The sequence below is a fragment of the Chiloscyllium plagiosum genome, unplaced genomic scaffold (assembly GCF_037043375.1).
Source record: "Chiloscyllium plagiosum isolate Xiang-an unplaced genomic scaffold, Cpla_swu_hap1 HiC_scaffold_3, whole genome shotgun sequence".
NCBI classification, from domain to species: domain Eukaryota; kingdom Metazoa; phylum Chordata; class Chondrichthyes; order Orectolobiformes; family Hemiscylliidae; genus Chiloscyllium; species Chiloscyllium plagiosum.
In genome coordinates, this window is record NW_028270141.1 from 54,716,467 (window position 1) to 54,738,958 (window position 22,492).

The window sequence follows — 22,492 nt, forward strand, 5'->3', positions numbered from 1 at the left end:
ACGGCTACAAGACAGTCACTCAAATCTCAGCTCTGGAATTCCGCTGCCATGATGATGATTCGACTAAGGCTTTAATGAGGTCATAGCTGAGCAGTCCCAGTAGAACCCGTACTAAGCATGAGTGAGCAGGTTATTGCTGTGTAAGTTCCATTTTATAGCACTGTTGACAACATCTTCAATCAGTTTGATGATTGAGAGTAAACTAATGGGGCAGTAGATGGCTGCAATGGATGTTTTTTTCCTGCTTTTTATGGACAGTATGTACATATCTGGGAAATTTTTCACATTGCCAGGTAGATATCAGTATTATATTCTCCACTGGAAACTTATTCTGGTACACAAGTATTTAATACCATTGTCAGGGTGTTGTCAGAGTCCATAGCTTTTCTGTACCTGAGCCATTTCTTGATATCACAGAATGAATAAAATTGCTGAAGACTGACATCTATAACTTTGGGGACCTCAGTTGCAGGCCAAGATGAATCATCAATTCTGCACTTCTGGCTCAAGGTGGTTGCAAACGCTTCAAACGTTCTTTTGTGCTGTTGTGTTGGGCTTCCCGCAGCAAGGAAGATGGGATTTTGATGGAGTTCTTGAACTGAACATAACCAATCTTAACTGGATGCAGTAGAACTGCAGAGTTTAGAACTGATACATTTCTCATGAGACCACTTCATTCTTTTTATCCCTGCTGATTTTACTGTTTAGCAAAGATGCAGCTGTGCTGTAGGTTTACCATGTTAACCCTGTTTTTACATATGCCTGGTGCATGGAATGTTTTTATTGAACTAGGATTGATCCTCTGGCTTGACAGCAATGATAAAGTGAGGTACTTGCCGGGTCATGTAATGGGACTTAATTTTACAGTGGTTGACAGCTCACAGTGTTTCACCGATGCTAACACTTTCAAAACAAGATCTATTCTGAATCTACTGTATTCAGCATGGTAGTAGTGTCAGAGAGAACAATTAACGCACCCTCAGTGCAAAGACATAATTACCAGTTCTGTTATGGGCAGATATATCTGTGACTGGTAGATTGGTGACAGCATTAAAGTAAAGCTCTCCCTTCCTTGTTGATTCTATCACCAACTGCCATAAGCTCCATTAGCAGGTGTATTATTAACAACTCTTCCAGCAGTGATATGACCGAACAATTTTTCATGATGAATACTGAAGTCCCTATCCAGAGTTAATTCTACTCTTCTCCTAAGTGGCATTCACTTAGTACTAACTCATGAGTATAGAGAAGGTGGTAAGAGATAATCAACATGACAATTCCTTGCCCATGAGACTTCATGAGGCAGGAAATCAATGTTCTGCTGAAAATCAAGACCATTCACACACAATCCTACAATCTTCAACTCCACTCACAGCTGTTCAGAAATCACGCAGCCATTTGTTTAAAGTTCATTTCTGGGAAGTGGGTGTCACCGACTGGGCCAGAATTTTGCTCATCATTAGTTGTGCTCGACAAAGTGATGACAAGCTACCTTCTAAATCTCTGTTGTTCATTTGGTTTAGGTAAATTCACAGTGCTGTTAGAAATGGAATTCCAGGATTCTGACCCAGCGACAGTGAAGGAAGAGCAAAGTATTTCCCCACCCCCACCAGCTTATCTCTCCACGCTTCAGGCTCTCTGCCTTTATTCCTGATGAAGGGCTTTTGCCCGAAACGTCGATTTTGCCTGTCCTCGGATGCTGCCTGAATTGCTGTGCTCTTCCAGCACCACTGATCCAGAATCTGGTTTCCAGCATCTGCAGTCATTGTTTTTACCTAAGTATTTCCATGTCAGGATGGTGTGTGTCTTAAAATTGGTGGGGGAATTCAGCAATGGTGATGCCAGTGAATGATTCCCTTTTATTGGAAATGGTCATTGTCTGATACTTACGTGCACAAATGTTATTTGCCACTTGTCAGCCCTTAATGCATTTTAACAGACTGCTTCAGTGCCAGAGGAGTTGTGAATTATACTCTACATTCTGCAATCATCAGCAAATGTCCCTATTTTTGACTTTATGGAGGAAAGATCACTGATGAAGCAGGTAAAGATGGCTACGTATAGGACACTTACCCCAAGTACTTCTTACAGAAACATCCTGGTATTGAGATGATTGATCTCCAATAAATACGACCATCTTCCTTTGTACTCGGTACGACTCCAGCAAGCGGAAAGTTATTCATCCTATTTATATTGACTGTAAATTTGCCAGGATTTTTTGATGCTAAATTCGGTCAAATGTGTCCATGATGTCCACAGCCGTTACACTCACCTCACCTCTGGAATTCAGCTATTTTGTCCATGTTTGAATAAGGCTTTAATGAGGTCAGGAACCAGTGACCCAAATGGAGAGTCACTGAGCAGGTTTTTGGTTCGCAGGTACTATCTGATAGCAAGGCTGATGACATCTCCTGAACATTATTGATTATGGAGATCAGATTGATGAGGCATTAATTTGCTGGGTCAGATCTGGGTTTTTTTCTAAACAAGACTTAGAGTCAGAGAGATGTACAGCACGGAAACAGATCCTTTTGTCCAACTCATCCATACCAACCAAATATCCCAATCCAATCTAGTACCATCTGCCAGCATCCGGCCCATATCTCTTCAAACACTTCCTATTAATATATCCACCCAGATGCCTTTTAAATGTTGCAATTGTACTAGCCTCCACCACTTCCTCTGGAAGCTCATTCCATACACGTACCATCCTTTGCGTGAAAAAGTTGACCCTTGGGTCTCTTTTATATCTTTCACCTCTCACCCTAAACCTATGCCCTCTAGTTCTGGACTCCCCACCCCAAGGAAGAGACTTTACCTATTTATCCTATCCATGCCCCTCATGATTTTATACCTCTTACCTGGGCAATTTCCCACTTTGTTGGGTAAATGCCAGTGTTGTAGCTGCACTGGAACAGCTTGGCTACGATGCAGCAAGTTCTAGAGTTCATGTCTCCAGAGCTATTGCTGAAATGTTGTCAGGGCCTATAGCTTTTGTAATATTCAATACTTCCAGCCATTTCTTGATATTATTATGGAATGAAATGAACTGGCTGAAGACTGCCATCGGTATTGCTGAGGACCTCCAAAGGCGGGAAAGATAGATCACCCACTCAATACTTCTGGCTGAAGAATGTTGCAAATGCATCAACCTTATCTTTTGCTTTGAATTGCTGGGCTCCCCCATCATTGACAAAGGGATTTTGTGAAGCCCCTTCCTTCAATGATTGTTATTTCATAGTCCACCATTATTTATAACTGGATAAGACAATATTGTAAAGTTTAGATATGATTCTTTGGCTGAGAATTGCTAAACCCTGTTGCTAATGTTGCTTGGCATGTAAGTAATCCTGTTTTGTGGCTTCACCAGGGTGACACCTCATTTTTAGGTACACCTAGTGTTGCTCCTGTTGTTACTCAAATCTACGAAAATTTTAATGCCATCTCTAGCAAGGAAAAGTTCAGGTGACTTCCTCAACCCTTCAACAGTACCATCATCACTGAGACACTCACCATCAATGCCTTAGAAAATCACCAGCAATCTAAACTTTAACCCAGCCTGACATGTAATGTAGGTTTTCTTTATGTTCTTGAGTTAATCAGCAAATGCTGCATTTCCTTGTTGCCTGTTTAAAACCTTAACCCCAACAATGTAATTCACCTAATATTTAGTCAGCTCACTGGTGGCACTCTTCCCTGATATTTTAAAATAAAAGTCATATTCACTTGTTGAGAATTCCAAGAATCTAATATATACCAAAATACATATATCCAGTAAGGTAGCATCCAATCAAGAAGAATTTTAAGTTAGTGAAAAATCATCCCAAATTCAAAAATATTACAGTTAAAGAACACTACCTAGTAATGTGTTTTTAGAACTAACACAATGCAAGATAGACCCTCTGACCCAATGGCTAAATTACAAGTCCAAATCATCACATGCCTCAAAACAAAAAGCAATATATTTATTTTAGCATGTTCACATATGGTATGCAGACATTTTAATCCAAACAATGATCATAGTCTGCATTTATCTTGTGATCACATGTAATAGAAGTCTTCAATGGCAAATTTAAACACTTGTTTTGTACAACCTATTATCCTTGTAACCGAATAACTTGACAACTGTATGCTACTTGCATTGCTTGGGGCTTTTTGCAATGTTAACCTATCTTTAAGGAATCTACCAGACCTACAGAAATGTTAGGAGCATTTTAATTATTTATTATAAAGAATTTGCATTTAGGCAGTACAATATCAGGATGCCAAAAAACATGTACAGTCTAAGAATTCAAGTCAAACGGTGTACAAATACCATAAAAGCACTGTGGGAGTATCTACTCCTTATGGATTTGCAGCAGTCCAGGAAGTTGGCTCACTATCACTTTCTCAACAGCAATTACGAATGGACAATGAACGCCTTGTCAGTGATGCTCAGAACACAAAAACAAAAATACTGTCAATAGTATCATAGAATCATACAGCTTAGAAACAGGCCCTTCAACCCACCATGTTTATGCCAACTAACAAACCCCAAATTAGATGAATCCCACTTATCTGCACTTGGTTTATAGCCCACTATGCCCTAGCATTTCAATAATCATCCAGGTGTTTCTTAAATGTTACCAGAGTATCTGCCTCCATCTGCTCTCAGGCAGCACATTCTGTATTTCTACCACCCTCTGGGTGAAAAAGTTCTTTCTCAGATCACCTCTACATCACTTGCTGCTCACCTTAAACTTATGTCCTCTGGTCTTAGACACACTTACCATGAGGAAGGGACTATCATAATCTGCTCTATCTATACCTTTCATAATTCTGTATACCTCAATCAGACTGCACTACCCCTCAGATTTCTCTGCTCCAAAGAAACTAAATCCAACCTACTCAGTTTCTCCATTGCAATTATATCCTTCCGAAAGTGTGGTGACCATTTGGCAACCTGCATTCCATCACGATGGCTCAGTGGTTACAATGCTGCCTCACAACACCAAGGACCCTGGCTCAATTCCACCCTCGAGAGACTGTCTGTGTGGAGTTTGCACATTGTTCCCATGTCTACATGGGTTTCTTCCAGGTGCTCCAGTTTCCTCCCATGGTTCAAAGATGTGCAACTAAGTTAGATTGGGCATGGTGTCCAGGGATGTATAGGTTAGGTGGACTAGCCAGGAAAATGTGCGGTTACGTGGATAGGGTTGGCGAGTGGGATGCTCTTCGGAGGGAGTGTGTGCACTCGGCTAAATGGCCTGCTTCCACACTGTCAGGATTTTAAGATTCTAACTCATAATTAACTAATGCTTTATAACGTTGTAACTCCAATATGCCATGCAAGCCAGGCAGCACCAGAAGGTGGAGAAGTTTAATTTCAGGTGTAACCCTTCTTCAAGACTGGCGATTGGTGTGGGGGGAGCTGCAGGTAAAGGGGGTGGTGGGGGTAGGATGGTGAAGTGGGGATAGGTGAAGACAGGTAGAGGGTACGACCTGGTTGGTCAATGGGAGGAATGAATCCGGTTGGTAGCAGGGAGCAGTGGAAGGGATGAGGAGGGGCTGGGAAGGGAGTCGGGGGATGGGAGGGAGCTTATTTGAAATTGGAGAACTCAATGGGGGAGGGGCAGATCGGAGGGGAGAGAGGTGCAAACCAAGGTCTGTCGAAGGAACAGTCGGTGTGGAAAGCAGAGAGGGGTGGGGAGGGGAAGATGTTCTTGGTGGTGGAATCTAATTGGAGTTGGTGGAACTGTTTAAGGATGATGCAAAGACTGGTGGGGTGGTAAGTGAGGACAAGGGGGACTTTGTCTTTATTGCGTTGGGAGTGGGGGAACCCACCCCAAGGCTTGAAGAAGGGTTACACCCGAAATGCTGACTTCTCCACACTGCTTCCAGTGGCACGGTGACTCAGTGGTTAGCACTGCAACCTCACAGGACCAGAGACCTGGCTTCAATTCCTGTCTCGGTCTACTGTCTGTATGGAGTTTGCACATTCTCCCTGTGTCTGCATGGGTTTCCTCCGGGTCCTCCGGTTTCCTCCCACAGTCCAAAGATGTGCAGGTTAGGTGAACTGGCCATGCTAAATTGCCCGTAGTGTTAGGTGAAGGGATAAATGTAGGGGAATGGGTCTGGGTGGGTTGCTCTTTGGAGAGTCAGTGAGGACTTGTTGGGCCGAAGGGCCTGTTTCCACACTGTAAGTAATCTAATCAACCTCCTGATGCTGCCTGGCTTGCTGTGTTCTTCCAGCCCCCTATCTGCCTATTTTGGATTCCAGCAACTGCAGTTTTTTTTTGTCTCTAACCTATGCCCCAGTTAATGAAGGCAGTATCCTGCATGCTTCTTCACCACCCTATCTACCTGTGCTGACACCTTCAGGAATCTATGGACTCTTTGCTTATCAGTACTCCATAGGGACCTATTCATTGTTTATGTCCTTCCCTTATTACACTTCCCAAAATACATCACTTCGCATTTACTGAGATTCAATTCCATCTGTCATTGTTCTTCCCTATTTTCCAGCTGGTCAATATCAGACTGCAATCTGAAAACACTAATTTCTGTATCAAGAACACCATCTATTTTAATGATATCTGCAAACTTGCTAATTACACCTTCACTATTCAAATCCAAATCATAAAAGGAAATACAAAGACCAAGACCCCTCATGGTGAACCTCATGGTTCACTGCCAGTCATAAGCCTCCAATCACAAAACAAACCATGACCATCACTCTTTGCTTTCTATTTGGAAGCTGATTTTGGATCCAGTTTGCCAAATTGCCTTGGATCCCATGGACTCCTTTCTTTTGGATCAACCTTCCACGTGGGATCTTGTAAAAGGCCTTACTGAAGTCCTTGTAAACCATATCAGCTAGACTACCTTCATCAATATATGATGTGGAGATGTCGGTGTTGGACTAGGGTGGACAAAGTTAAATATCACACAAAACCAGGTTATAGTCCAACAGATTTATTTGGAATTACAATATATTTAGTCACTTTTTCAAGCAACTCACGCTTGACAGGATCACGCTTTAACAAATCTGTGCTGATGATCCCTGATCAATTCCTGGTTAATGCTGCCCTTCAGAAACTGTTTCCAATAATTTCTCTACTGTAACATTAAACAAACTGGTCTCTACTTACCTAGCCTATCCCTGCTGCCCTTCTTGAATAAAAGAACCACATTAACTATCCTCCAGTCATCTCACATTTGACCTGTGGCCAGTGAGGGCCCCAACAATCTCGTCCCTGCCTCCCGTAGCAGCCTGGGATACATCTCATCTGAAGAAGGGCTTATGCCCGAAATGTCGATTCTCCTGCTCCTTTGATGCTGCCTGACCTGCTGCGCTTTTCCAGCAACACATCTTTAAGCATACATCTCATCAAACCCTGGAAACGTATGCACCTGTGTGCCCATTAAACATCTACTATCTTAAGATGTTCTCGACCTTACAATCCCAACTGAAATCCCTGGCTACAATGTCTTTCTCCACTGTAAATATAGATGAGGAGTATTCATTTAAGATCTCACCCACATCCACTGGCTATATGCATACTACTACATGTGTTATTAGTCTCTAATAAGTCCCATCCTTTTCCAAGTAATCCTCCTACTCTTAATATGCTTATAAAAAGGGTTGGGGGCTTTTCGTAAAGATATTTCTTAGCGCCTCTTTGCCCTCCTAATTTTCTTTTTAAGAAACCTCCTACACTCTATGTTTGAAGGGCTGAAGGGCCTCAAATTTTTTAACGCACTATACCTGACAAATGTTTCCTTCTTTTCCTTTCCCGAACTCTTGAAATACAGTGTCCCCGGACCTGCTGCCCTTGTCCTTCACTCTTAGAGGAACGCACTAGTTCTGAGTTCTCACAGTGCTACTTTTAAAAAACTCACTTTCTAAATGTAGGCTTACCTGCCAGTAGCTGCCCCCAGTCTATGTTTGCCAGATGTTATCTAATGAGACTGAAATCAAACTCACCCCACTTTAGACAGTTATTTTTTGCACTGTCCTTATCCCTTCCTATAAATGACTTGAAAATTTACAGAGTAATGGTCACTATCCCCAAAACACTCATGCATTGAAACTTCAACCAATTGACCGACTTCATTTCTAGGTTTAGGTCCACCACTCCCCATCTCTAGTAGGACTACCTACTTACTGGCACAAAAAGCTCTCCTGGATGCACTTTACAAATTCCATCCTGCCTGATCCTTTCACAGTAAGGTGATCCCAATTAATGTTAGGAAACTTGAAATCCCTGACAATTATAACCCTGTTTCTTTTGTAACTTTCTGTGATTTACTTATAGACCTGCTCCTCTATCTCTCTGACTGTTGAGAAGTTTGCAGCATAATCCCAAAAAATTAAGTTTTTTTTAACAGTTTCTAAGCTCTACTCAGATGGCCTCATTTAAAGATCCTTCGAAGACATCCTTTCTTATTAATGTAGTGATGGCTTTCTTTTTCAACAATGAAATGCCTCCACTTCTTTTACTTCCCCCATTCCATTTGAAACTTTGCCCTGCAACGTTGAGCTGCTAGTCCTGCCCTTCCTTCAACTATGCCTCAGCAATGTCATGTTCCCACGTGCTGATCAATGTTCTACGTTCATCAGCCTTGCCGATCAAGCTCTTTACATTAATACTGATACAATTTAGCTTTCTGGATCGCCAGGTGCCTCATCCTGCTCCCTGTGTCTTTTCTACCTGGTGAAATGCCCTGGCTCTTCAGAGGGTCAATGTCATGTAGCTATTTTATGATTCTACACCATACCTTTAGCCACGCGCTCATCTGGTCTATCTTCCTATTCCTACACCCAGTACTGTGTGGCACTGCAAATAATCTGGAGAGTACAAGTTTAATAGTTCCCTCTCTAATCTACTATCCAACTCTTTAAACTACTGCTGAAGAACCTCACTGCTTTTTGCCCCCCACATTGGTGACATGTACCACGAATGCTGGCTGTTCACCCTCCCCCTTCAGAACATTTGTGATGTATTTTGATGGTTTCAGTGTTAAAAGTTAATCATCACTACTTCCAATCAAGGTCAGTAACTCAAAATGAACATTTTGCTGAGAAAAACGTGAACAAATTTATGATGACATTTTGGCACATTGTTTGGCAGTAATGTGGGGGAGAAGATGAAGAAAAATCAATTAGTGAAAACATAACCTGTACTGCAAAAGGAAAATAAATGTGAACTTCTCAATCACATTTTATACAGACTTAAAAGTATAGCATCTAGTAATATAAAAGGCAAGATTTATACAACCGAAATGTACCCTTGGACTTTTCATTAGAGAGGACATCTGTGCATTCACAGCACGAATCTTTTTACAATCACAGTCCTGGATAGGAACTGGCACAGTGAAGGTACTACCTTTATGCTCTACACCTGCTTAGTATTATCCAGAGATACAGTACAAATTACCACTGGAACGTGACATTGTTTCACCTTAAAAATAACAAATGGCATGACAAAATATCTCCAGGGCTGTCGTTCCTGAAATAGGACTATTTTATTCGCTAGATAATAATTCAAAAAAAAGCTGCTCTTCCTTCTGCCTAAAGTACAAAAGATACACAAAAAGATAATAGTTGGAGTCAATATTTTGATAAAAGTGGAACAATAATTGACAACAAACAATACCCTGTTAGTCGTGTAGTATCAGGAAAGAAAGCCAGTGCAGGCAATCCTCAGGCTACGACCAGTTAGAGAGAGAAACATAATTAGGAGGAGTAGGTCATTCGGCCCTTCTAGCCTGCTCCATCCTTCAATATGATTTTGGTTGATGCTCTATCACAATTTCACATTCCTACTTTCTCCCCATGCCTCTTGTCTTTAATATTCATTTTTTTAAAAATAACTCTGTCTTGAATAAATTCAGTGACTCGGCCTCCACGGCCTTCTGTGGTAGATAATATACCACAGTATCAGTAACCTTTGAGTAACGACATTCTTCCTCATCTCTGTCCTAGATGGTCTACCCCATATCCCGAGACTGTGACCTCTGCTTCTAGACTCCCCAAACAGTGAAAACATCATCCTTGCATCTTTACTATGTCTAGTCCTGTTAGAATATTATGTGTTAAAATCAGATATCTCCAATCCTTCTAAACTCAAGTGAATACAGGCTCCATCAAACCAACCTCTCTTCATACAAAAGTGTGGTTATCGTCACTCTGAGGCTAGTGAACCTCCACTGCATTTTATGTCAAGTAGATCTTCCCTTAGGTAGGGGGACCAAAACTGGACAAAATTTCAAGTATGATCTCACCAAGGCCCTTTATAAGGATATTAATCCATCTCGAATTCTGAACTCAAAACATACAGATAAGCATGGATCCAGCACAGTGAAGTTCCAACAAGTCTAGCAACATTAGAAAGGACAATGGCATAGACAACTGTATCAGGCCTGCAAACAGGCTAAGAACAACAACGGCAAATAGCTTAACTTTGTCACTGTCAGATAGAATGGCACCTACAACTTATGATTCGGAGATCCCGGTGTTGGACTGGGGTGTACAAAGTTAAAAATCACACAACACCAGGTTATAGTCCAACAGGTTTAATTGGAAGCACACTAGCTTTTGGAGCGATGAATCACCTGATGAAGGAGCATCGCTCTGAAAGCTAGTGAGCTTCCAATTAAACCTGTTGGACTATAACCTGGTGTTGTGTGATTTTTAACCTACAACTTATATTCTGATTGGTCAGAAGCTTGGTTGCAAACCTGGTTCACACTGTTCCGGGTGTTCAGAAGATGACATCACAGTTCAAGAGTTTTGGAGATGAAAGCAAGTTGGAGATGGCAAGAACAGGGGGATCAATGAATGATCTTCTGAAAACAGGGTTGATAACTTGAAAATAAACTAAACACCTCTACGAATCACTACATTCATCATAATACATAATTTAACATAGTCATGAGAGAGGAGAAATTGCAACATACTCCATCCTTTCCCAAATAATATGCAAGCAGAACAATGGTCATTAACAAGGGGACAGAGTTATAATGTCAGTGGCCAACAGGAGGAAAGGGACTTTTTTGCAATAGAAATGCATTTGAATGCAGTGATAATTACGATAGAATAGAACCCTGACAGTGCGGAAACAGGCCCTTCAGCCCAACAAGCCCACATGAACCCTCCGAAGAGTAACTCATCCAGACCCATTTCCCTACCGTATTACTCTATATTTACCCCTGACTAATGCACCTAACCCACACATCCCTGAACACTATTGGCAACTGATCATGGCCAATTCACCTAACCTGCACATCTTTAGATTGTGGGAGGAAACAGGAGCACCCGGAGGACACGGGGAGAATATGCAAACTCCACACAGACAGTCGCCCGAGGCTGGAATCGAATCCAGGCCCCTGGTGCTGTGATGCAGCAGTGCTAACCAATGTTAGTGGATCTAGTAGTGAATCTAATCTAATCATGATATAGCTAATTATAAAATTCATACAATGCTTATTAACTCAACAGCATCGCTTTTAACTAATCTCACTGTAGACAGAGAAATAAATTTAAAACTCACTAGCCAATCACCTACCTGCTCACCTAATTTATACCTCCCTGTTTCAGATCATTACATTCTAAAAAAAACAAGCCTAAGAATGAAGACTTGTTGAACACTGACAAGCTGCTATCTTTGTGCTATTTACTTTACTTATCTTCAAAACCTCTTATTCAGTGAAATTCTAGTGATCCAAATCAGATTCTACGGCTGAGGTATTCACTTCTAATGATCAACCTGATTAAATAACTGCAGCTGTTGCTCAGCCAGCAACTTATCTCAATAGCTCACCTTGCATCTCCCTGAAACCTACACATGATCTACAAGGCATAAACTCAAGAATGTAATAGAATACTCACCATTTACTTCAACAACAGTCAAGATGCTTAATATCATCTAGGACAATGCAGCTCATCCTCCATCTTAAAAATTCACTCTTTTCAACATGATGCATTCGCAGTAGATGCTATCTACAAGATGTACTGCAGCAACTTATCAAAGTTCCTCAGATAACACCCTCCAAACCCATCCTAGAAGGTCATAGACAGCAGATACAAAGGGACACCACTCCCTTCAAGTTCCCTCCAAGCTATATAACATTCTAACTTATAATTATATTGTCATTCCATTATAGGCAATGAGTCAAAATTCAGAAACTTAACAGCACTAGGGAATCCCTAAACCCCAAAGGCTGTAGCTGTTTAAGGAGACAGCTCAACCCCACTCTCTCCAGGACAATGACCAATGACACCCACATTCCACAAATGACAAGAAAACCCCAATACGAACCATCTATGGTTTACTTCCAACCCTTATACCTCAAGGAGGAAGTTGTTCATCCAGATTACTGAAATTATCCTTTAAAATTACTAAACACAAGAAAGGCTATATAGCCCAACTTAATGTATACATTCAGAAAGGTATCAAATTTATGGAATGGAGTGTCCAATTATTTAGGTAAAAACAATGACTGCAGATGCTGGAAACCAGATTCTGGATTAGTGGTGCTGGAAGAGCACAGCATCCAAGGAGCAGTAAAATCGGGCAAAGCCCTTCATCAGGAATAATCCAATTATTTGTTTAACTATTCCAGGAACAGTTTCTAAGGATATACTTTGAGTATACTATCTGAAATTGTTCATATATTGATCAGTAAATAATTTTTTTCCAATTATCATAACATTTTCTTTTAAGTTTGAAACATTGCCTTCTTGTTCTACTCTGTTGATAATGCAAAATAATATGTTTTAGCTTTGCTTTCTCTAGCTCCTAAGATAATTAATTTCTCACAATCTGTTGTTTGAATTTATTTTTTCATAAGAAGCCGCCTTAGTCAATCAGGCCAAGCTGTTAAGCAGGTGCAAATTTCCTTCATTAATTGCTTCTTAATTAACTCTTCACTTCAGAATCAAGTATGTGTTCTGTGTCTTTCAGCAAAATTCCAGTCGCTGATGTCTATATTAAAAGGAATTCTCTCACTGGAATTTCTTGTCAGAAGTTTTGAGTTACCATCAAACCTGTGTTAAAGTGTTCTTCAAACCAACTGAGTTTGCATTTTTTTTAATTTGCAGCAGTACAATCAGTGGCACTTGGTCAGTTTGTTGCAAAGTGAGATTTCACCACTGTTATTTTTATTTTGAAACCCATTTATAAACAGTTTGAAAGCATGCAGTCAAAAGTTACTTTGACATGGGAAAGAATGCTAACATTGAGGAAGGATATTATTAAACAGGAGAGGGTTCTGAAAAGATTTACTAGAATGTTGCCGGGAATGGAGGGTTTGAGCTATAAAGATAGGCTGGGACTTTTTTCACTGGAGCCTTGGAGATGGAATTGATGACCCCTTAAGAGGTTTATAAAATCATGAGGAACATAGTTTTGAACTCCCCCACCTTAAGGAAAAGAACTTTGTTATTCACCTTATCTAAGTAGTATATTTTTGAGGTGGGAGGAGAAAGATTTAAAAAGGATATGAAAGGCAAATTTTCTACACAGAGTGGTTAGTGTGTGGAATGAACTGCCAGAGGAAATGAATGCAGGTACAGTTGCAACATTTAAAAGACATTCGGATAAGTACCTGAATAGGAAAGGTTTGGAGAGATATGGGCCAAACACAGGCAGGCAGGACTAGTGGCCTATTGACTCTATAACCAAGTTAATGCAACTGACTTATCACAATTTAGCAGTAACACTTATTTGGAAATCTTGGCAAACCACGAACAATACATCTGAAAAGCTAAAGTCAAAGCTTCAAAACTGGAACAGGAGGAATTAGGAATATAGTGTGGTAGGGGATGATATAATTACAGGGACAGACACATGAATCCTTGCATTGGACAGGAAGTTGGAGCAGGAAGGGAAAGATCCAGTTGTCATCAACCAAGTTGATATCAACAAAATTGAGAGGACTGGAAAAAGACTATCTGCTAAAAGATTTTAAACGGTTAGGAGCTAAACTAAAAAAGCAGAACCTCCAAGCAGATAATCTCAGGATTTTTCCAAGAACCACAGATAAACTGATATCCGGTACATAAACGAAAGGAGTTAAATGTTTGGCTTAAACATTGGTACGGGAAGCTTGGGTTTCAGTTCATGGGACACTGGTACTAGCACTGTAGTGGAAAGGTTTCAGTTCATAGGGCCAGTATTGGGACAGAAATGAACTGTTCCAGTCAGTTTTACTGAACCACGCTAGGACCAGTGTCCTGGAGAATCCAATAACTAGAGATTGAACTAATTTGGAGATTACATAAACCTACAAAAAAAAAACCTATGGCAGCACTGCAGGTCAACTACATTGACAATGATACCCAGAGTGGCATAGGAAGAGATATAGTGTAAACACAAATAGGGCCAAATGGGGAACAAAAAGTTAAACGACAAAATTAATGGCTATTTACTTAAATGAGTGAAATATTCTAACTGAAATAAATTAATTAATAATATAAATACAAGTTAACAGTTAGGATCTTATGGCCATTATGGAGACATGGTGACAAAGAGATTAAATTTGGTAATTAAACATGCAGAAGTATGCGACTTAAAGGCAGGCAGGAAGGAAAAGGTAGAGGAGTTAGAAGGAGATGGAATAAAATATACAAAAGCAAGAAATATACTTGGCTAGGGTGATGCAGAATCTAGATGGGTAGAGGTGAAAAATAACAGGGAGAAGACAACATAAGCCCCTAACACTAGATTTTCTACAGGGACAAAGAATAAATCAGAACACAATGAAAGCATATAATACAGGCAATAGATTAAACATGGGTGACTTTGAACTTCATGTAAATTGGGATAGTCAAGTTGACAGAGGTAACCACGAGGAAGAATTTACAATGTAATTGGGACAATTTCCGAAAACTGTGTGCTGTCGAACCAGGGAAGAGGCTATTTTGGACCTGGTGATGTTTAATAAGGCAGGTTTAATAAATGACCGCAGAGTAAGAGACCTCTAGAGATCAGCAAAGATAACAAGGTAGAAGTTGACATTCTGTTTAACAGTAAAAATGAGCAGTAATAGATTCTAGAAACATGTAAAAAGGAAGCATGAGATGTAAGAACCAGGTATTTTTATTTTTTCTGAATTTTTAACTGTAATGAAAACAAAAATGGTTTAAGAACCAAAGATCACCATAGGATTTTCGTATGTTTTGAAAACAAGTAAACTGGCACTCACTGGATCTACACAGCTGCTTGTTTGAGTAGAGTAATAGAGCCATGGAGATATACAGCATGGAAACAGACCTTCGGTCCAACTCGTCCATGCCAACCAGATATCCTAGCCTAATCAGGTCTTGGGGATTTATCCACCTTTATGTGTTTCAAGACATCCAACACTTCCTCCTCTGCAATATAAACATTTTTCAAGATTTCACCATCTATTTCCCTACATTCTATATCTTCTATGTCCTTCTCCACAGTAAAGAGTGATATAAAACGTGGTTACAGACAAACTGGAGCCAAGCAGTTGTAGCTTTGATTGGTATAAGTACACAATTAGTCTATTGTCTAGTGGCCAGTCATTGCTGACTTCCGCTTGTCAATAACTATTTGATTGATTTTCAGGTAGCACAAGATATTCACCAGCTCAAAAGTTCTCTGTTCTGCTTGTTGGAGATCAATCATTCTAGCATGGGGTTCGTCGTGGCAATTCTCCAGACTCGACCATCTTCAGATGTGTCATCAATGACCCTCCTCTATCACCAGGTCAAAAAAAAGGGATGCTTGCTGATGACTGAACAATATTCAATGACTCCTCAGATATTGAAGCAATCTGTATTCATGCACAGCCAGATCCGGACATGTCCAGGCTTTGGCAGATAAGTGGCAAGTAACAGTGAACCTCAAAAACAAAAATGCAATAATTTTATCATAGCTCAGCTTCCACATATCAACATCCTGAAAATGAACTGAATCAGCCATATAAATATTGTGGCCACAAAAACTACTCAAAATGAGAATTCTGCAGTAAGCAACTACCTCCCTGACAACCCACCCTCAATGAGGCATAAATCAAGAATGTGGTAGAATCCTTCCCACTTGCTTGAATTAGTGCAGCTCCAACAACATTCAAGAAGCTGAAACAGCACCCAGAACAAAGAGATCACTTCTCTGGCAGCCTATCCACTCCCTTCATCACCACAGCACTTTGGCAGTAGTGTGCACAATCTTCAAGATGCACTGTAGCAACTCACCAAGAGTCATTCGACAGCACCTTCCAAAACTGAAACTTCTTCCACCTAGAAGAACAAGGGCAGCAGATACATGGGAATACCAGTATCTGCAATATTCCCTTTAAGCCACATATCATCCTGAATTGGAACTACATTGTGTTGCTTCTTCACAGTCACTGTCAAAATCATGGAATTCCATTCCTAACAACATTGTGAGTGCCCAATTAAGGGGAATTAGGGATGGGTAATAAATGATGCCCAAGACAGCAAAGTCCATATCCATTGAAAGAATAAAGTAAGCAAACATAATGGCCAATATTTGAAGTGTCAAAAATGAAGTGAGGTGTTCTCATTGAAACATACAAGATTTTGAAAGGATGCAACAGGATAGGAACTGAGAGATTATTTTCCCTGGTTTAGAAAACTATAGCAGGAAGATATAATCTCAGAACTGAGATGAGGAAAAAATTATTCATTCAGGGTTGTAAACCATCGAAATTCTCTACCCTAAAGGGAGTAGATCTTCCATTATTGGATATATTTCTGGCTGGTTTAGGCAGATATTTGATCTCTCAAGGACTCAAAGGATATGTGAATCAGATTGCCGACAGTGAAGAAGGAAGCCATTTGTTCCATTAAAATCTGCAGCAGCTCTCAGCAAAATAAACTCAGCTGTTCCTGTTCCACTGACTTTTCCACACTGCTTTGTAAATATTTTCTCCTAAAATAATTGTCTGATTCTACTTGTAAGCATTTATGCTCCTGTCCATAGGAGCAGATATTTTCTCTGAACCATTGGGGTGACACAATGGTTAGCATTGTTGCTTCACAGCACCAATGATCCAGGTTCAATTTGACACTGGCGACTGTCTGTGTGAAGTCTGCACATTCTCCCAGTGTGTGCATGGACTTCCTCCAGGTGCTCTGGTTTCTTCCATCAGTCCAAAGGTGTGCAGTTTAGATGGATTGGTCAGATCAAATTGCCCATAATGTCCAAGGATAGAAAGGCTTTGCCATGGTAAATACAGGAGTCGAAAAGTGTAGTACTGGAAAACCACAGCAGGGATAGGAGACGGGCTTTGTCTGGATGTGATGTTGTTCAAAGGGTCGATACAGATGCAATGGGCCATATTGTCTTTTCCAGCACTGTTAAGATTTTACTCTGAATATGATCTAACCAAGTTTCAATATATGTTTAGCATATCTTTCCTACTTTTCAAGACAAACCCTCTCAAGATAAAGTCTAATTCTTGGTTTGCTTTTTACAAATTACTTTGGAACTGCAACACCACTTTTAGTTAATTTAGTTATTTCTATTTCAAGAATGCTTTGTTCCTCTACTCCACCAAGGCTCGTGTCTTCCAAGAAATAAATGACCTTCATATTTTTCTAACAATTATATATATGGCCTCATATCTACCTGTGCTGAACTTTATTTGCAATTCACCCATTCTACAAATTTATTAATGTCCCATAATTTGGTGTTCTCACCCATTGTGCTCCAATTTGGTGTCATCTGTAAGTTTAGTAATTGAGTATTTGATTGCAACATCCAAATCATTAATAATAAACTGTCAACAGCAATTCCCAGGACTGATCCTTCTTCATCACAACTTCCCACCTTCTGTCACTCGGAATAACTAATCTGCACTCCTGCTTTCCACTTTCTATCTTGAAGCCAGCTACTAATCCATACTGAAAATTATTCTAATCTTATTTGTCTGTACAGCCAGCAGTAAAATGGAGTTGAGACAGAAGATCATTATACTGAATCGTGGAGCAGGTTTGATGAGTCTTATGATCATTTCCGCTACAGCGCATCATCCGCCGTCATTTCCGCCACCTCCAAACGGACCCCACCACCAAGGATATATTTCCCTCCCCTCCCCTATCAGCATTCCGTAAAGACCACTCCCTCCGTGACTCCCTCGTCAGATCCACACCCCCCACCAACCCAACCTCCATTCCCGGCACCTTCCCCTGCAACCGCAGGAGGTGCAAGACTTGCGCCCACACCTCCCCCCTCACCTCCCTCCAAGGCCCCAAAGGAAACTTCCATATCCGCCACAGATTCACCTGCACCTCCACACATATCATCTATTGCATCCTCTGCACCCGATGTGGCCTCCTCTATATTGGGGAGACAGGCCGCCTACTTGCGGAGCGTTTCAGAGAACACCTCTGGGACACCCGGACCAACCAACCCAACCACCCTGTAGCTCAACATTTCAATTCCCCCTCCCACTCCACCAAGGATATGCAGGTCTTTGGACTCCTCCATCGTCAGACCACAACAAAACGACGGTTGGAGGAAGAACGCCTCATCTTCCGGCTAGGAACCCTCCAACCACAAGGGATGAACTCGGATTTCACCAGTTTCCTCATTTCCCCTCCCCCCACCCTGTCTCAGTCAAATCCATCAAATTCAGCACCGCCTTCCTAACCAGAGATCTTCTTCCCGACCTCTCCGCCCCCACCCCAGTCTGACCTATCACCCTCACCTTGACCTCTTTCCACCTATCACATTTCCGACGCCCCTCCCCCAAGTCCCTCCTCCCTACCTTTTATCTTAGCCTGCTGGACAAACTTTCCCCATTCCTGAAGAAGGGCTTATGCCCGAAACGTCGATTCTCCTGTTCCCTGGATGCTGCCTGACCTGCTGCGCTTTTCCAGCAACACATTTCCAGCTCTGATCTCCAGCATCTGCAGACCTTACTTTCTCCTCGAGTCTTATGATCTACCCTTATTCATATTTGTTATGAAAAAGACAATACACAAACTTATGTTTTTATGGAAAACAACAAATGCTGGAGATCACAGCAGGTCAAACATGGAGAGAATGCACACTAACATTTCAAGTTTAGTTGGGAGGTGGGGTGGGGGGAGTAATGGGTATAGGGTGCTAGGAGAGGAAAGATGTTGATAGTTTAGATTAAGTGATCAGAATGTGAGAGTGGCAGAACAATGGTGTGTCTCCTGCCAGACTTGAAAAGACAGACACTGGGTTTGGGGGGGGGAGGGAAAATAACAATGATAACAAGCTAAAAGATAAGGAAGAAATGGTTCACAACTTGAAGATTTTGAACTCAATATTAAGTCCAGAAGGCTATAAAGTCTGAAGATGAGATGTCGTTCCTCCAGTTTGCGCTATGATTGACTGGAACACTGCAGCATGTTATGGGAAAGTCAAGGGCACGCTTGCACACAGACCAGAGGTGTTCCATAAAGTAATTACTTAGTCTGTGTTTGGTTTATCATAAGTGCTTGCCAAAACTCACTTCCACAGCCATGTTACCTTCCTCAGTGACTGCCAACAACTCAGGTTTCCCCCACATGGATTTCAACTCAAGTTTCACCCTTCATGTTTCGAATCCACCTGGGATTACAAGTATCTCCAGGACATACTACGTTCCTTGGATTGCTCAACTGCTGGATCAATGCCATGCACCAGCATATATGCACACTCAACTCCACTCCGCAGCAACATCAGCCCACTCACACTCAAAGCTAATCCAGCCTCCAGTTTCACTTCATCCTTCACCTCATCCGTCGCCTCAACGTAAGACCTTTGCTCTTTCTTACAGACATCAAGGTGCACAAGCTTCAGCAACTTATGGACTCCAACATACATCCTGTGGACCCGCCCTTAGCACCCACCCTTTTACAGCCTTCATATGTCATCACTTTCTGTCCCCAAGACCATTCCTCTCAACCCAAGCCCTTGCCATTGTTCACCATACCTCCTGAACTTTCCCTCTCTGAGGCTGAACATACCGTCCTCGGCAAAGGACTCAGTTTCATACCCTTATGCCCCCACCTTAATGAATTTTGGGCGCGTCATGATGTTGAACTGTTTTTCAGCCGCCTCTTCTCCACACTCACTTCTTCGGGCAGGATTGTCCCCTCTCATTCCACTGATCCCTTCATCGGACTCTAGTGTCCACCCTCTACTTGGACCCCTTCCCCTGGTCTCCTACCTGCCCTCAGTCTCTTCATTGAAAACTGTCAACATGACATCGGCCATCTCAATTTCTTGGCTCCTCTCACTAACCTGTCCTCTTCTGAAATTGACACACTTTGCTCTCTTAGGTCCAAGCCTAATTTTGTTATCAAACCAGCTGACAAAGGTGGTGCTGTTGTAGTCTGGGGCACTGATCTTCACCTTGTGATAGATCACTGCCAGCTCTCGGACACTTCTTCCTATTCCCCCTCCCCGGACCATGACCTGCAATATCAAGCCAATGTTGCCAGGAGCGTCATCAACCTCATTATCTGGGGAGATCATCCCCCCACTGCCTCCAACCTAGTCGTCTCCCAAATCTGGACATCTCACTTCTACTTCTATCCCAAAATCCTGAAGAAGGGCTTATGCCCGAAACGTCGATTCTCCTGTTCCCTGGATGCTGCCTGACCTGCTGCGCTTTTCCAGCAACACATTTTCAGCCAAAATCCACAAACCAGACTGCGCCAACAGGCTTATCGTATCAGCCTGTTCCTGCCCCACTGAGGTCATTTTCTCCTACCTTAACACTATCTTCTCTCCACTTGTCCACACCCTGCCCACCTACCTCCATGATTCCCCTGATGTCCTCCACCATATTGACAATTTCCAGTTCCCTCGCCCGAAATGCTTCCTGTTCACCATGGATGTTCAATTCCTCTATACCACCATTCCACACCAGGATAGTCTGAGAGTTCTCAACTTCTTCCTTGAACACAGGCCTAAAGAATCCATATCAACCACGACTCTCCACCGCTTGGCTAAACTTATTCTCTCACTGAACAATTTCTCCTTTACTTCATCTCACTTCTCCCAAGTTAAAGAAGCAGTTAAGAGCACGTGCATGGGTCCCAGTTATGCCTGCCTCTTTATGGAGTATGTGGAACGATCCTTATTCCAGTCTTAGACTGGCCCCCTCCACAACTCTTTTCTTGGTGCATCGAGGACCACTTCGATGCCATTTTAGACCCCGCCAGGACGTTGAAAACTTCATTCATTTTGTCTCCAATTTCTATCCCTCTATAACTTTCTGACACTTCCCTTCCTTTACCTCTCTGTTTCCATTTCAAGAATAAACTGTCCAGTGCCATCCACTACAAAAGCCTCTGACTCTCATAGCTACCTTTACTATAGTTCATCACACCCCATATTCTGCAAGGACTCCATCCACGTCTCCTGGCTCCTTTGCCTATGTCGCATCTGTTTGGATGATGCCATCTTCCAAAACAGTACTGCTGAGATGGTTTGCTTTTCCCATGACCGTGGATTCCCACCCACTGTCGTTGACACGGCCCTCGATTACATCTATCCATTACCCATGCTCCACGCTTGCCCCTTTCCATGACTCACAACAGCGTGATCAGATTCCTCTTGCCCTTACTTTTCATCCCACCATTCTCCACATTCAAAATTCTCCATTTTCCACCATTCAGACAACTCTAACAAAATGCCACCACCAAACATACCTTCCCCTCACTCCCCATTTCTGCATTACACAGGGATACTCCCTCCGTGACACCCTAGTCCATTCCACAAAAACCACATCCCTCACTCTCTGAAGGTGCAATACCTGCCCCTCCAGCTCCTTACTGCTCGCCATCTAAACAGTCTTTCCAGGTGAAGCAGCATTTCACCTGTATCCCTCCAATCTTGTGTATGGTATTTGCTACACTAATGTGGCCTACTCTACATTGGAGAAACTAAATGCAGACTGGACGACTACTTTGCAGAGCACCTCCAGCTTGACCCTGACCTTCCCGTAGTTGGTCATTTTAACACAGCATCCTGCCCACATGCCTGACCTCAGCAGGCTGCAGTGTACCAGTCAATTACAGTGGAAATTGGAGGAACAACTTCTCATCTTTTAGGACGGCATGGTGGTTCAGTGGTTAGCACTGCTGCCTCACAGCGCCTGGGACCCAGGTTCAATTCCAGCCTCGGGTGACTGTCTGTGTGGAGTTTGCACATTCTCCCTGTGTCTGTGTAGGTTTCCTCCAGATACACGGTTGCCTCCCACAATCCAAAGTTAGGTGAATTGGCCCATGCTAAATCGCCCATAATGTTCAGGGATGTGTATGTAGATTTAGAGTAATGGGCTTGGGTGAGATACTCTTTGAAGGGTCAGTGTGTAGACTTGTAGGGTTGAAAGGCCTGTTTCCAAGCTGTAGGGATTCCATGAATCTTCAGACTAGGCATTTTAGAGCCTTCTGGACTTAATATTGAGTTTAACACCTTCAAATTGTGAACCATTTCTTCCTTTTCTTTTAGCTTGATATCACATCCTCTCTCTTCTTACTCCCATCCAT

The 22,492-nt window shown here is 41.9% G+C and overlaps 1 protein-coding gene across 1 annotated transcript in view; it reads right to left on the reverse strand.

The window, feature by feature from the left end:
- lmbrd1 (LMBR1 domain containing 1) overlaps positions 1–22,492 on the reverse strand; it is a 292,459-nt gene that overhangs the window by 155,408 nt on the left and 114,559 nt on the right. The window lies entirely within an intron of this gene.